The following is a 15,009-nucleotide window of genomic DNA, read 5'->3' as shown; positions in this document are numbered from 1 at the left end:
CAACAGGAATACCCTCAGCAAACACTTCTCCTAGAATGTTCTCAGCCCTTCCTGGAAAACAACTCAGATCATGTTTGTGAATGCAAGAGCCCTGGTGTCCTTTGGGAGAAGGAAGTTACTCAAAACCATGTCAAACCAGATGGTGACTGCAGGCTCTCTGGGGCCAGACGGTACGGCAGGCCCCTGTGGGGTCCAGGGTGCAGGCTGCTGGCACATCCACCCTGCCGTTCGCTTACCGTCCTGCCCCCAGAGGAACCGGGGACCAGGGACACCCTCAAGGGCAGCTAAGCCCTCCCTAGTCTCTCTCCACCCTACATGGACAATCACCGCCCACAAAGGAAACAGTGCAAGGCCTCCATCAAAACCCCAGTTCGGTTTCACATGACCCAAGACAGATCCCAGCACTTCTCCCCCTCCACCCACCCATGCTGAATAATGACAATCTCCTCCCCCTACATGTACCAGACAATAATTCAGATGACATCCAAGCAATCCTAAATTCAAGAATCTTGGCTTGATGCTGGTCTAAGCCAGAGACATGAGCAGAATTTTCAAATGAAACTGAGCCAGACTTGCACGGCCCTGAGGTTGGAGCAGGAGCCGGAAAGGACCCAAGCCGCCCTTCCCACCATCACAGAGCATCACCCAGTGCGATGGTGTCCCACCTCTGCAGCACGTAATGACCTGAGGATATGCAAGCTGCCCTCTGGAGCTCCCCAAACACCCATCAAATGGCAATGCTACCTCAACTTGGTCTATCAAGGGGTTATCCCTTGGGATGAATCCAAATATGCCAGCACCTTCCTCTCCATAAAGCCTGTGAGGTCAGTGCAACACTCCCACTGCACAGACTACAAAATCAATGGACATCTCCCTTATAACACAGTAACTGCTGGTGCTGGATGCAAAGCAAGAATTAAACAAGTAGGTGTGTGTCATGTGTCAGGCGGACTGTGAAACAAGTAAGTGCAGAGAAAGGAGACAGGGTGCTTGGCCTCAAGCAGCTCCCGATCTGTCAGCAAGGCAGACATGTGAAGAGACAAGAGCCTAACGCAAGCAAAAGACTCAGAAAGCTTAAAGATGGAAGAAATTAATTCTGGTTCTTTGTGGGAGGGAGGGAGGCACAAAACAAAGCCCCAGGAGGTCTAATCAGGAATAAAAAAAAGTACCTAAAAAGAGAAAGAGTGAAAAACAGATATGAGGAAAGAACGCTACAAAGAAAATTCTACAGACAACTAATTTTTAAATGGGATGAGACTGATTTGTTGGAAATTTTTAACTTACCAAAATTAATTAAAAAAAAAAAAGATACCTGGACAAACCAACAGCTATGGAAGAATTTTTTTTAAGTTGTTACAGAACAATCCATTTTAAAAACATCTGCCTCCACTATATGGCCACTATATCAACTGTTGCAGAAAAGGTAAAAAGAAAAATCACTGGTCATTCATTTTACAAAGCTAGCATAAACCTGATAGCAAAATTGGGAAAAGAGAGCATACAAACAGAACCACAAAATTATATCACTTAAAAATTTTGATGAAATGTAAGCAAACCAAACTAAACTAGGAATCAAAAGAGTTACCCACCACAAGCAAAAATAGTCTGTCTCAGGAATTTGAGGAATTACTACCAGGTAATCAATTCCCACATCACCTCAATGGGTATAACAACAACATCTGAGTCTAAATGGATACCAAAATAACATCTGATGACATTCAACACCCATCCCTCATTAGTCACCCATGAAAACGGGACGGCTCTTCAACATGATGAAAATCTCTCTTAAACCAAAGGATATCACACATATCAAAGAATATACCATTAATATAACCCCAAAGGACAAATATCTCCATAATTGGCTTCCCTGTTAGCTCAGCTGGTAAAGAATCTGCCTGCAATGCAGGAGACCCTGGTTTGATTCCTGGGCTGGGAAGACCCCCTGGAGAAGGGATAGGTTACTCACTCCAGTATTCTTGGGCTTCTCCAGTAAAGAATCTGCTTGCGATACAGGAGAACTGGGTTTGATCCCTGGGTTGGGAAGATACCCTGGAGGAGAGTATAGCAACCCACTCCAGTATCCTTGTCTGGAGAATCCCCATGGACAGAGGAGCCTGGCGGGCTGCAGCCCATGGGGTCACAAAGAGTCAGACACGACTGAGCAACTAAGCACACACACACCCCTCCATAATCAGCATATAACACTATTCAGATGAGCTGACCAATGCTATAAGACCCTGTAGCCAATGAATGCTGCTTGGCTGACCCATCCCCCACAGCAGGCCCACTAACTATCTCCCACCTACTAGCCCCAGCTGGCCATGTGAGGAAGGGACAGTTGGTGAAGCAAGGCTTGCAGGCAAGTCACTCTGCCCTTTTGCCCTTTGCCTTTATATCTTCCTCCTTCTGCCTGCAACACAGATGTGATGTCTGGAGGCACAGGAGCCACCTTGTGACATGAGGACCAAAGACACATGGATGGATGGAGAAACAGAAGCCTGGACTGTGGTCCCCCATGCCCACACTGAGCACACTGCAGCAGCCACAGGCTGCTTTCCTCTAGACTTCCTAAACTGGAAAAAAAGCAGCCCTCGAATGTAGCCATGTATCTTCCTAAATGATACATAACTGAAACAGTTAAGTACTAAAAAAACTGGAGACAAAATTATCCTTATTGGTTATCAGTGACTCTGCATAGAAAAATCAGGAGGATCAACTAGGAAAAAAAAAAAAAACTATAATAAGAGCAATCAATGAATTGGGTAAATACAAGATAAACACACAAAATTCCATAGCTGTTCTCACATAAACAATAATCAGTTAAATGATATAAAGGGAAATAAAGATTCCTCCCACATTAGCAACAAGAGTGTTAATTACCTAGGAATAACCCAGAAAGAAAAATATAAACCCTATGCCATTCTATGATTTCTTAACAGATAAATAAAAGTTGAATAAAGAGAGAGACATGAAATGTCCTTGACTGAGAAGTCCACATTTTGGAATTGTTATTTTCTTCCAAATTGATTTATTAACAATCCAAACCAAAACCCAGTGGATTTTTTTCTGTTTTAGGAGGGCAGTGGAGAAGACAACTTGCAACAAGACGGAACAACACACACACCATCATGCAGAATGCCTCTCCAGAAATATTTAACTCAGTGCAGAGTCTTCCTGGAAGATGTTAATACACAGAATGAAGCTACCGTATATACGACAGTATGATTTTACCACAAACAGCACACAGAGCAGTGGGAAAAGACAGTTCTTAAACAGATGCTATAATAGAAAATATTTTAGATAATCCAATGAAGATAAAACAAAACATCACCATGTTGGGAAAACTGAATATTCAACAGGCAAGGTATCTCGTTTTATTGAAATACAAAATAAATCCTCAAAGTGTTAAAGAACTAAAAGAAAAAGGTGAAACATAAGCTAAAACTGAACTGATTTTGGCATGAGTACAAACTTTCCAAGCAAAAGAAAAACCATAATTAAAGACCATAATGAAGAGACTGCTATTCCATATTAAAATGAAACATTGTATATTTCAACAAGTGAAAAAACAGACAGACAGCAGACTAGGAAAGACCTGCAATAGGGAGAGCACAGGGTGAAGCACCGCAGGGTAAACTCCTGGGGAGAGAGGGCCACACCAATCTAAGTGTGAACTGACAGAAAGCCCATCGAAAAATGGAAGAAAGATCTCCTCAATAATTCTTTAAACGGAAATTAAAGCAGTGAGATTAAATTTTTTAAACGCTAAAACTGCGAGGCTCAATTTACATTCAATACTGACAAAGAGCAGGGTGCTGGGTACTGTTGATGGAGTTTAAACTACAGTTCTCTGGAAAGCAATCTGGCAATATTTATCTAGGATCAAAAGTATACACACTTAAAAAAAATTCCCAGTATTCCACTCTTTCAACTCTTAGGAGTCTAACCCAAAGAAATAATAAGAGTAGTACCAACAATAGTACACGTGATTTTATCATATTATTTTTAATGGCACAAATTGTAAAATGCTTAAATCTAGCAATTATACAATTTTAATAACTAAAGACCATATTCCAGATGATAAAAATATAATGCAGCAGGCAAAAATTCACAATGTGATGCTAAGCAGCAGGAGAATGAAGATAAAAATTTGCGTATAGTGAACACTCATTTTTGTTTTTTTAAATATATACGTACACAGGTAAGTTGAGGGAGATAAAAACAAAAAAGACCTCAGGAAATTACAACGAAGTATTAATGGTTATCTCTACACTGACTACAGATGATTTTTATTTTCCTTTTTTCCTAATGATAGTTTCCAATTTTCCCCTAATAACCATTTATTACTATTATAATTTGAAAAAAGCAATAAATGTAATAATTGTAGTATAAGGTGGCAGGCAAATTTGCCCCTAATTAAAGGTTCATTGTTCATCGTAGTGGCATATTATCTTTAAACAGGTCAAATATGTGAAGCGGTATACTGCCGTGCACACGCATGATTGTTGAATCAATTCTCACTGCCACAGAACCCTCTCGACCGCAGGATCATCTACAGGAGGCAGTAGGCTCCACCGAGAGCGCAGTGCGTGGAAGGAGGCAGGAGGCCTTGCTGGGGCTGTGATCTGAGAACTCTCTGGCATCCATTTCTTAGCTTTTCATAAAACCCACCATGTGCCAAGTACCATGGACTCAACAGTGAGCACAATTCTTGCTTTCATGGAGCCTTCAGTTTCTGTTTCCCATATTTTAGGTTAAAGTGATAGTGACTTCCGTTTTGTCCTTTTGATATGTGCAATTATGATTTGATCCTATCTCAATACCTGGGTTCAACCCCTGGGTTGGGAAGATCCCCTGGAGAAGGGAAGGCTACCCACTCCAGTGTTCTTGCCTGGAGAAGTCCATGGACTGTGTAGTCCATGGGGTCGCAAACAGTTGGACACGACTGAGCGACTTTCACTCATTCACTCCCTCCCTGTCTCAATACAAGAATCAGATTCATTCTGCAGTCATTATTTTAAAGCACGTCTAAAATCCACTCTTCCCCCAAAGACACAGGTTGGCTATAGATAGCATTAACACTCTGACCATTCAGAGACCACCACCAACTCATTCTGCCAATTGAACTTGTCTCTGACCCCCAGGATGGCCTTCACAGACGACAGAAACAGGGCTCCCCAGTTTGTGCAAATATTTCCTAGAGAAAACTGCAATGACAATGTAAAGTTCACTGGCTGAAGAGAAAGGGGAGCTAGCTAGATTTCCAGAGAGAAGAACACACTGGCCTCAAACACACAAAATGAGAAACCAATTCGCACAGCCCAACACAGAGGGGCTGCTTGTCAGGTGTGTACACACGCACAGTACCTAGTTAGCAGAACAAGCAGCAAGTTTAAAAAGCTGGTGCTCCATCTGCTAATTCAAAACACCCTGCTCCCAAGAGCTCTCTCTACACCATCAGCAAAACCCGGGAAGACTTCTTCATCGGCCAGAGGTGAGGCCAGCCTAACTGTAACAGAGCTTGCACCTCACGTGGGAGGAGCCAGCAGTTACCACCTGTTTCAAAAGGTAGTGTTTCCAAAGATGAGGTGTAAGGCTGTGCTGTGCTGTGCTGAGTGGCTCAGTCGTGTCCTACTCTTTGAAACCCCATGGACTGTAGCCCACCAGGCTCCTCTGTCCATGGAATTCTCCAGGTAAGAATACTGGAGTGGGTAGCCATTCCCTTCTCCAGGGGATCTTCAAAACCCAGGGGTTGAACCTAGGTCTCCCACATTGCAGGTGGATTCTTTACCATCTGAGCCACCAGGGAAGCCCAAGAATACTGAAGTGGGTAGCCTATCCCCTCTCCAGAGGATCTTCCCAACCCAGGAATTGAACCAGGGTCTCCTTCATTGCAGGCGGATTCTTTACCAGCTGAGCTACAGGGAAGCCCATGTGTAAAGCTACTAAGAGTCAAAGGTCTTCGTGCTTAAAAAAATAAATAAATAAATCACTAAAAACTAAAAGTCATACCAGGGGATTGTGTACTCTTTCCCATTTTTTAATTGTTGACAGAGGCCCCCAAAAACTAGAGATAGAGAGCTGTTATTCCCCCACTGGTTGGGAAGCTGAGGAAAGATTTTCCTGCTTATGATCTTTAGGAAGAGTCCCCCAGAAGAGGGGCTGTTCCACCAATATATCAATTAACCAGATTGTGTAAAACCACGTGCCCTCCAAATACATGCTATAGACTATAACCCCAGAAAGGCAGACAGCAGCACCTTCACATGCTCCCAGATGCAAACGCAGCCTAGTATCCATAACAGGTACTGGACCACACAAGGGGAGCTGGACGTTAGGAATTCTATCCAGAAACATTGTCGTTCACCTTCATGAAAGCCTAGATCAAGTTATCACTAGATATCCTGCTTCAGCTTTTCAGACACCTGGATTTGGGGGCCTGCGGGTAGGGGGTCCATTCACCACAGATGAAATGATTCTGGGGCCAGAATTAGTTTACACAATCAGGACCACTTCAGCGGCCAAGATATCATCCCTTAAAGCTGGAAAGGCTGTTGTACTTCTCAAAATCTTGTGACTCTTATCACAAATTAGATCAGAACTTTCAAACGGGAGGAATAAAATTTGTAGCACGGAAGCGTTTGAATGTGAGACACTTCTGGGGCTCCACACTTTCATTTCATGGACAGGGTTGGTGGGGAAAGGGGAAGTCTGACATTCCATCATTTTCTTGATTACTTTGGATCTTTCTCCCTTGTTACAAGAATTATAAACACTCCCACTTCTTTTATATTCAGAAAGTGTCATCTGTACCTGAGTAAGTCTTTCAAAAGTAAACGTTATGAGGGAAACAGCTGCATGGTTGCAAATGCGTGTGTGCACTAGCAAACTCACTACTGCTTGGGTTATATTCACTTACTCACACCCCCCATAAAGCTAAGGAGGAAACTATAATGCCACCTGTGCACTTCTGGGCTGATTAAACTGAAGTTCTTTCCATTTATCGCCTTCATACAGCCTGTCCAAACAAAAAGATCTCAAGAATTCCTTTGTGACAGCCCAAACAAGAGCCTAAATTGCAAAGCTGTCTTTCAGAGCTCAATAGTACAACAACAGGAAGTAGGACTTCTGGGCCGGGGACTCCGCTATTTACTTTTTCTTCAATGGCTGCTTTTAAACAAGAGAGGAAAAAAATGTCCAAAGGCATTACAAATCCTGGAAGCTACGAATCAGGAAGTGGGAAATGGTTGATGCTGAAATGGCCAGCCTAAAAATCCTGGCTCTTTCATGTCGTCAAGTCTCCAGAGCTAGGAATTTCAGAAATCTTAGGCATTCTGCATTATTTTCTGAACCTTAGAAGAACCAAGATTTGAGCAAGAAAGGCCAGGGAGAATTAAGCAGTGAGTAAGCCCCTAACCTCTGGCTCTGTGCCCCAACCAGCATACATACCTTGCCCCCATAATTAAAGGTTCACTGGGAACTCACTGTCTACAAATGGGGTTTTGTTTATGATGCTGCTCCAGAGGACCAGGCGCGGGGTCCTGGTGGGCACAGACAGCTGGCCTCACGCCTCGGCCCCCCCATTCCCACCCGGTGTGGAGCCTGCAGCAGACCTGGGACTAAATATTTCACATCTCAGAACACCCGATGGTTGATGCATATCGTCACACTGGTTTTCAGGGAAGATTCTATCTACTTGACAGAGGCTACTAAATCTGAGTAAAACTCAAACATCCACGAAACAGTTGCATGAACGCTTTCAGATGTCAGATTTGAGCCGGGCATCGCTCCTTCACCTGTTAATTTAAGGGCACTCGAGCAACAGTACAGGGCTCGCTCTCCACAAAGACACCCTACAAACGTCTGCACAGGCGTTTACTATGCTGATCTGAGGGGAAAGGCCACACTCTCATCCTCCCTGCAAAGGTCTCCCTCCTTCCACGACTCAACCAGAATGCCTTCCCATTCCAAAGCCCTCACAGTCCGAACACCAAAAAGCTGCCAGGGCTTGGAAAACATCTCCAGTTACTTTCTACAGGGGTCAGACACACCACCTCCACTAGCAAGCTGCATGTGGTGACGCATTTAAAACAATGCTGACCTGGGGTGGGAAGCAAATGAAGAGAGAATGGACGTTTCTGCTTATTCCCATTGGACGTGATAACCTGAGAGGCCTCTGTCTGGTTCAGAAATGAGTAACTCCGGCAAGTCAGACAGAGCCGAGTCAGCCCGGGACACAGCCCGGGACACAGCAGGGGGACTAGCCTCTCCCACCTCCCCCAAAAGGCTCTGGGTTATTTCACAAAGACCAGGGGCCACCAGCATATTAGTTTAACTTACACAAGAGAATCGGTTTTCGTGGACTGTTTTTGCCCTTGAGACTCCATCACGTCCCTCAGCCTGGCCTCCGAGGACCCCTGATACCAGCCCCAACCTGCCCCCAGCCTCACCCTCCGCCCCCACCTCCAGCCTGTTCCCTGGGCCACACCACACATGCTTCAGCCCTCACCCAGCTCAGCCCCAGGCTGAGTAAACCCTGGTCCTCCCAGCACCTCCTCCAGGAGGCCCAGGACCTCCTGCTGGGCTCCCACTGCCCCTGCCCCTGCCCACTCTGGTCCTATTCATCACGACCCCGGTCCGCTCCCAGGAGAGTCTCTGCAGCCACATGGCACACCCTTCCAAGGCAGGGGCTGCTTCCGTGACACCTCCCTACTGCTGGCACGTCCTTGAACATCCAGACACTCCAATTTGTCCCTCTTCAACTTCTCCCAACCAGATGCTCTCTATCCCTCAAGCCCCTGATCCACCTGCTCACCCCCTCTTCTCTGCAGTACAAGCTTCACCAGAACCTTCCACTCCACTGCCCACATCCAGGCAGTGCCCTGTCTGCTTTCAACGGTGCCCAGGGCAGGCCTGGCATTGGAGAGAAGGCTGAAGGCAGTGCACAGGGCCCACCGCCCCACCAGGAGCCAGGGTGCCCCCCAGGCCTTGGGCAGCTTCCTCGCCAGGCAGCTGGCCTCCAGAAGCTCAGCTGGGACTCGAAGCTGGGACACTGAGCCGGCTGCAGAGCCCAGGGCCTGCACACCCACCTGGCAGGATGACCAGGAGGCGAAAGGAAGCTGGGTGTGAGCGTTTTAGCCGCTGCCCCCATGGGAGCCGGGGGCCGAACCCTCAGAAACTGCTCGGCCCTGTCTGCAGTCCTGCTCCCGTCAGTCTGCCCGGACACGTGACCCTCAACCTTTCTCTGTCCTTCCATCCAGAAGAATCCACAGCTGCCAGGCACACACGACCCTCAGGGCAACTTTCTGACCAAGGCAGGAACGAGGTGGCAAATCGGACTTCAATGCAGAGTTCAGGGTGGCAGGAAAGGGATCCTAAGTTCCCCACAAATGCCTGGCACACATTCACTGAACATTCAGACCAGTGGTCCAGAGAGAGTTCTGCATGGAGGGGAGCAACCCTCACCAGGGCTCGTATCCCCTTCACTGAAACACGCCCCGACTTCAGGCAGCGGAGGCTCCAAGCAGCGTGCCGGATCCAGACCGGCAGATGAGAGTGGTGAGCTGAGTCCTGAGGAAGCCTGACCTCAGGCCGCAGCCTGCACTCTCGGATCCTCCCAGCAGCAGCCTTAAGACGCCTCATCCGTCTCTAAACTGCTCGCAGGATTAACAGGAAGGCTTGATCGATACCGATTTTACCGTCATGGGAGTGACTCACCCTTAAATCCTACCCAGCTTAAAACTCAGCTGTGAACAGAAACAAAACAACATAATAGCAGGGTCAGATTGAAAATAGCAAGTATGACTTGTAAACAGCTCATGCTTATAAACAATTAACAGTCGCCTCCCCAGTCACCCAGCCTCGTGGACATGTTGAAAGGGAGTTCCATCCCCAGCACGTCCCTGACCCTTCACCACTGCTGGAGTCATATCCACAAGACAGACCCTGGGGGTGGGGGGGGCAGCTAAGATGAGGGCCTCTGAACTACATTCCATCCCACTGGAAAGGAGAGTCCTCACCAAGGAGCTGAGCTTTCAAAAACTCAAAGTGAAGCGGTCCTGGAGTACAATTGCCCACTAGGAGCCACCGCAGAGTTCAAAGGCAGCAACTCCCTTGTCCAAAACTGGAGGAAGCAGGGTCGTGTGCTGCTGCTGCTGCTAAGTCGCTTCAGTCGTGTCCGACTCTGTGCGACCCCATAGATGGCAGCCCACCAGGCTCCCCCGTCCCTGGGATTCTCCAGGCAAGAACGCTGGAGTGGGTTGCCATTTCCTTCTCCAGGGGTCGTGTGAGATCTCCCAATAACTACGCTCCTCTCACGCAGCATCCACTCTAAGAAAAGCAACCGCATGCCCAGAAGACCACCTGTACATTTCACGCACCTGGCCAAAGCATCAGAAGCCAAGTGCACTCAGGGCCATCTTTAAAGCATCCATGTTTAGGTGCTGGGTTTCCCTTAGTTCTTCCAAACAAACCCGAAGCCAACTCTCGAAACTGACCAAGAACTTCATATATATGTATATTACTCCATCGTTATGGAATGCGTGTTTGTGTTCCCCGAAAACTCATATGCTGAGGCCCTAACCCCCCGCAGGATGCTATCAGTGAGGTCATGGCACCTTGTGGCGGGTCCCACCAAGGCATGAGCGTCCTCTGGGCTGGAAGACGGGAGCGTGCTCGCCTGCCTCCCTCTGCCCCATGACGCCGCCATGTGACACCGGCCATCTGCAAGCTGGGAAGTACACACTCATCAGACACTGCCCCTGCCAGCACCTTCATCCTGGACTTCCAGCCTTCAGAGCTGTGGGAACTAAGTATCTGTTGTTTAACCCCCAGCCTGTGGTGATTTGTTACAAGAGCCTGAGACGATGCAGATGTCCCCCCAGCTTCATGAGAGCGCATCGCCACGCCGGGGAGCAGTACCCCAGCCTCTTGACACTTCCTCCTGCCCGGGGAGAACGAGAGTGGTCACTCCAGCTTACTTCTGAGACGCAGAGAAAGTACCAGTCAACTTCCATGCCCAGTGGAGCCGCCCACAGAGAGATTCCTCCCACGGGGCCCAAACGGAGAGGCTGCTCAACTGAGCGGGGCAGAGAGGACTCCCTTCACAGCCAGGCGGGCTCACCTGCCTCCCACTCTTGGTGGAACAAGGCAGGTCCAGGCCTGAGCCCCGACTCCCGGTTAAGCCAGAGGGTGACAACTTAGGACGCAGAAGCAGGCCCGGAGAGCAGCTGCGGGTGCAGGGCAGGCGGCCCGCCTGGACAGGCAGCACGTGCCCTGGCCCTCAGGCCACACCCCAGGGCCTCTGCTTCCTTCTCTGCTTGAGGAAATGCTCCCACTCGGGCACGCAGGGGTCAAGCCCTTTCTTTCAGGGCTCCCTACGTGGCGGGGGAGTCCGCGAGCGGGAAGAAATTGAGCTGTCAAGGCAAATGAAAAACTTCTAGTCTAATCAGTGAGGGAACCAGATATCTAAACAAATCTCTCTTCTGGAAAAATAAGAAAATGAAAAAGCAATTACACGTCACATGGCTGATTAGTAATAAATTTCATTTGTGGCTAGATGGCACGGGAGTCTGACTCCTGACTTGCCTTCCCTTTGAAAGGAAAGCGCCACTGGAGATGTTCTCTCATTACAGCAAACAGACCCACCCCTGGTGGCTCAGCACAAAGCCACGCTTTGGGGACACCTCTCCTGACCTCACCCAGCCCCCGAGCTCCCGGGGCACCTGTGACAGCCCTCGCTTGCCTCCATCACCACGGGTGGGGGCTGGCTTTTACGCTCCTGCTCTCCTCTCTGCACGGCACATACTCAAGAAACCAGACTTTTTGAAACCGTGGTAAAAATAAACACAACTTGTTGTTGCTTAGTCACTAAGTCATGTCCAGTTCTTTGGCGACCCCCATGGACTCCTCTGTCCAGGGGATTTCCCAGGCAAGAACACTGGAGTGGATTACCATTTCCTTCTCCAGGGAATCTTCCTGACCCAGGGATCGAACTCAGTCTCCAGCACTGCAGGCGGATTCGTCACCACCGAGCCGCCAAGGAAGCCCACTTGAAACACCTTTAAGTGCACAGTTCAGCGTCATGAAGCACATTCACACTGCTGCACAGACATCGCCACCATGCATCCTCGGAACTCTTTCCACTTTGCATGACCGAACTTCCAAACCCATCAGACGCTAATTCCCCATCCTCCCCTCCCTCAGCTCCTGATACCCGCCTTCTACTTTCTGTCACTGTAAATGTGGCAACTGTAGGTTCCTCATCTAAGTGAAATCAGATGGCATTTGTTGACTTGTGGCTGGCTCCTTTCACATAACATAATGTCCTCCAGGCTCATCCTTCTTGTAGCATGTGTGAGAATCTCCTACCTTCTTTAAGGCTGCATAATATTTGATTGCTTACACAGGCCACCTTTTGTTTAACCAACGGACACTTCCAGCTTTCAGCTACCGCAAACAATTATTTCCTGCTAGGAACATGGGTATGCAAATATCTCCGATTCCCTGCAATCAAGGCCTTTGGGCATATACTAATGTAGGACTGCTGATCAGATTGCAACTCTGTGTTTAATTTTTCGAGGGACAACCCCACGCTGCTTTCCACAGCAGCTGCCCCGTTTACTTTCCCACCAGCAACGCAGAACGGCTGTAACGTCTTCACACCCTTGCCAACACCTGTTATTTTCAATATTTTGATAATCACCATCCTCATGGACATGAACTGGTATCTCACCGTGGTTTTGATTTGCATTTCCCTAATGACTAGTAAGTGGCTCATCTTGTCTCGTGCTTATTGACCTCAAGGAATAACTTGTAAACCAAAGGAATTAACTCCTCCTGCTAAGAAAAGCGCTCTTACTGTGAATTGTTTCATCAAGCTGGTTGAATAAGGGGTCTGGATTCAAAACACACTTCCCTAGGAAACACTACCATAGGTAACAGCTCCCTAACGAGAGCACCCAAACCTACCTAACAAGCTCCCGAAGCAGGACTAAGCCTCATCTCCATCCCAGGAACCAGAAACCTGTACCATCCAAGGGGGCAGAGCAAAAGGGCAGCTCCTTCTCTCCCTCCTGGAGGCGGCTCTCTGGCAAAGAACTTACTAACCAGGCACCACCTTCCCCCAAGGCTCGGATGGCAAACAATCTCCCTGCAATACGGGAGACCCGGGTTCGATCCTTGGGTTGGGAAGATCCCCTGGAGAAGGGAATGGCTACCCACTCCAGTATTCTGGCCTGGAGAATTCCATGGACAGAGGAGCCTGGTGGGCTTACAGTCCATGGGGTGGCAAGGAGCTGGACACGACTGAGCACCTAACACTCTCACTCTCACCATTTCTGGGGCTGGCTCCCACCCCCTCACTGAGACCTCTGGCAGCCAGGACCCCACACCACACGTTCTCACTTTTCCCAGTATTTTGAATATTTGAACTAGTGTTTTTGGATAAGTAGAATCACGTGTTTTGGATCTGTGTCCTGAATGAAGGTGGGGCTATGACGCCCCCCTCACTTCTCATGCGGACCTTCCTCCCCAGAAGGCCACCTGGCCCCCCGAGCCACTCCTGAGGAAGGCAGAGAGCAGGGCCGTACACGCTCGGTGCCACTGAGGAGTGACTCACCGTCCGGTAAGCCCCGACGCCTGGGCTATCTTGGGGTTCAAATAACTGCCTCTCTTGGAGGAGCACGCTCTGCGTCCTTCCCCGGAGGCAGCAGGGATGACAGGAAAAGAGAGGAACAGAACAGACAGAGGTGCCTTCTATCCCCAAAGACGAAAGGCTGGAGCCAGCGCTCACGAAACTCCTCTAAGTCAACTGAAGCTGCTGGAGTCTTGATGTGAAGGTCAGAGAAGGCGAATGATGCTAAAAGCCAAACATCAGAACCCATATGCACCAGGAGGGCACTGATCATTTTTTAAGGAAGTAGACAACTTTCAACGTCTGTTTCCTCCATCTTTAATAACAGTAATACGACTAACCCCTAGTGCAGATGACAGGCACGCCATTCCAAGGAATGTATGTTTTTTTGCCCAGGAAATACTTTGACTTGTCCTCTGAAATGGGTGCCATTAACCAATTCCCATCTTGCAGATGAGAAAACTGGGATACAGAAGGAAAACAAGGTGTCCAGGCACAGCCCATCAGCAGACGTCTCATTCGAGGTAGAGCCCGAGCCGTACAAAACCTGGAGCATCAAAGACGACCGGGGAGAAGGGCGTTCTGGACCCAGCAGAAGGCGCGGTTTCTGCCCGCGGCACACGGACACTGCACCCCTTAGGTCTGCTCGCTTCCACAGGCAAAAGGGATTTAGAATTTGGAAGTCAGCACACTGAGAGCAGGAAAGTCGCCCAAGGCCCCCAGGTGACCTCTGGAACTGGCGTGTTTGTTTCTAAGGCTATTTGTGCAGTGGCAACAGTTGCAGGAAGGGCAGCAGGAATCTTCCAGCACTAACTACCCCCCCACCCCGACCCCTGTGGAAGGCCCAGTGACCGCTTCTCAGGGGAACAACAATGTGCCGGTCGAGTTCAAAACATCATCAGTACGCATTCAAGTTAAAAAGCACCAGTAGCAAAGCCCGGAGCTGGATACCGAACCGGCCTCCCGTTTCCAACAAATGAGCCCTCCCTGCTCCGGGCGCCCAGCCTCCAACCTCAGGCCACGGCCCAGCACGCGGCTCAGAGGGGACCTGGGGTCACAGCCAAGCTGGGTCCCTGGAAAGCGGGAGAGCAGTGCCCGGCAATGCACACACACCTGAAGAGCTTTCCCTTTTGTTTCCAGAGAAGAGGAATATGTCTGGAGGCTGTGCGGCCCCCCAGTTTCAGCCTGGTGCTCTCCTTCCCCTGCACCTCCGATGTCCCTGGGTGTTGCTCCAGGGGTGCCCTTCTGACGGGTCGGGGTGTGACCCGGCCTCCAGGGCCCCCCTCACCGCACGTTCACGGGGTCACCAGCACCGACCCGAGCAGCCCCCCACATTCCCCCCTGGAACACCCTGACGCTCATAGGTCTGAGTCCTC

At 48.9% G+C, this 15,009-nt stretch overlaps 1 protein-coding gene across 1 annotated transcript in view; it reads right to left on the bottom strand.

The window, feature by feature from the left end:
* Window positions 1-15,009, bottom strand: part of IGF1R (insulin like growth factor 1 receptor) — a 304,926-nt gene that overhangs the window by 276,481 nt on the left and 13,436 nt on the right. The gene's annotated exons all lie outside the window — the stretch shown is intronic.

The sequence above is a fragment of the Bos indicus genome, chromosome 21, assembly GCF_029378745.1.
Source record: "Bos indicus isolate NIAB-ARS_2022 breed Sahiwal x Tharparkar chromosome 21, NIAB-ARS_B.indTharparkar_mat_pri_1.0, whole genome shotgun sequence".
NCBI lineage: Eukaryota > Metazoa > Chordata > Mammalia > Artiodactyla > Bovidae > Bos > Bos indicus.
Note: the sequence above shows the minus strand (reverse complement) of the source record. Positions and strands in the feature narration are given on the sequence as shown.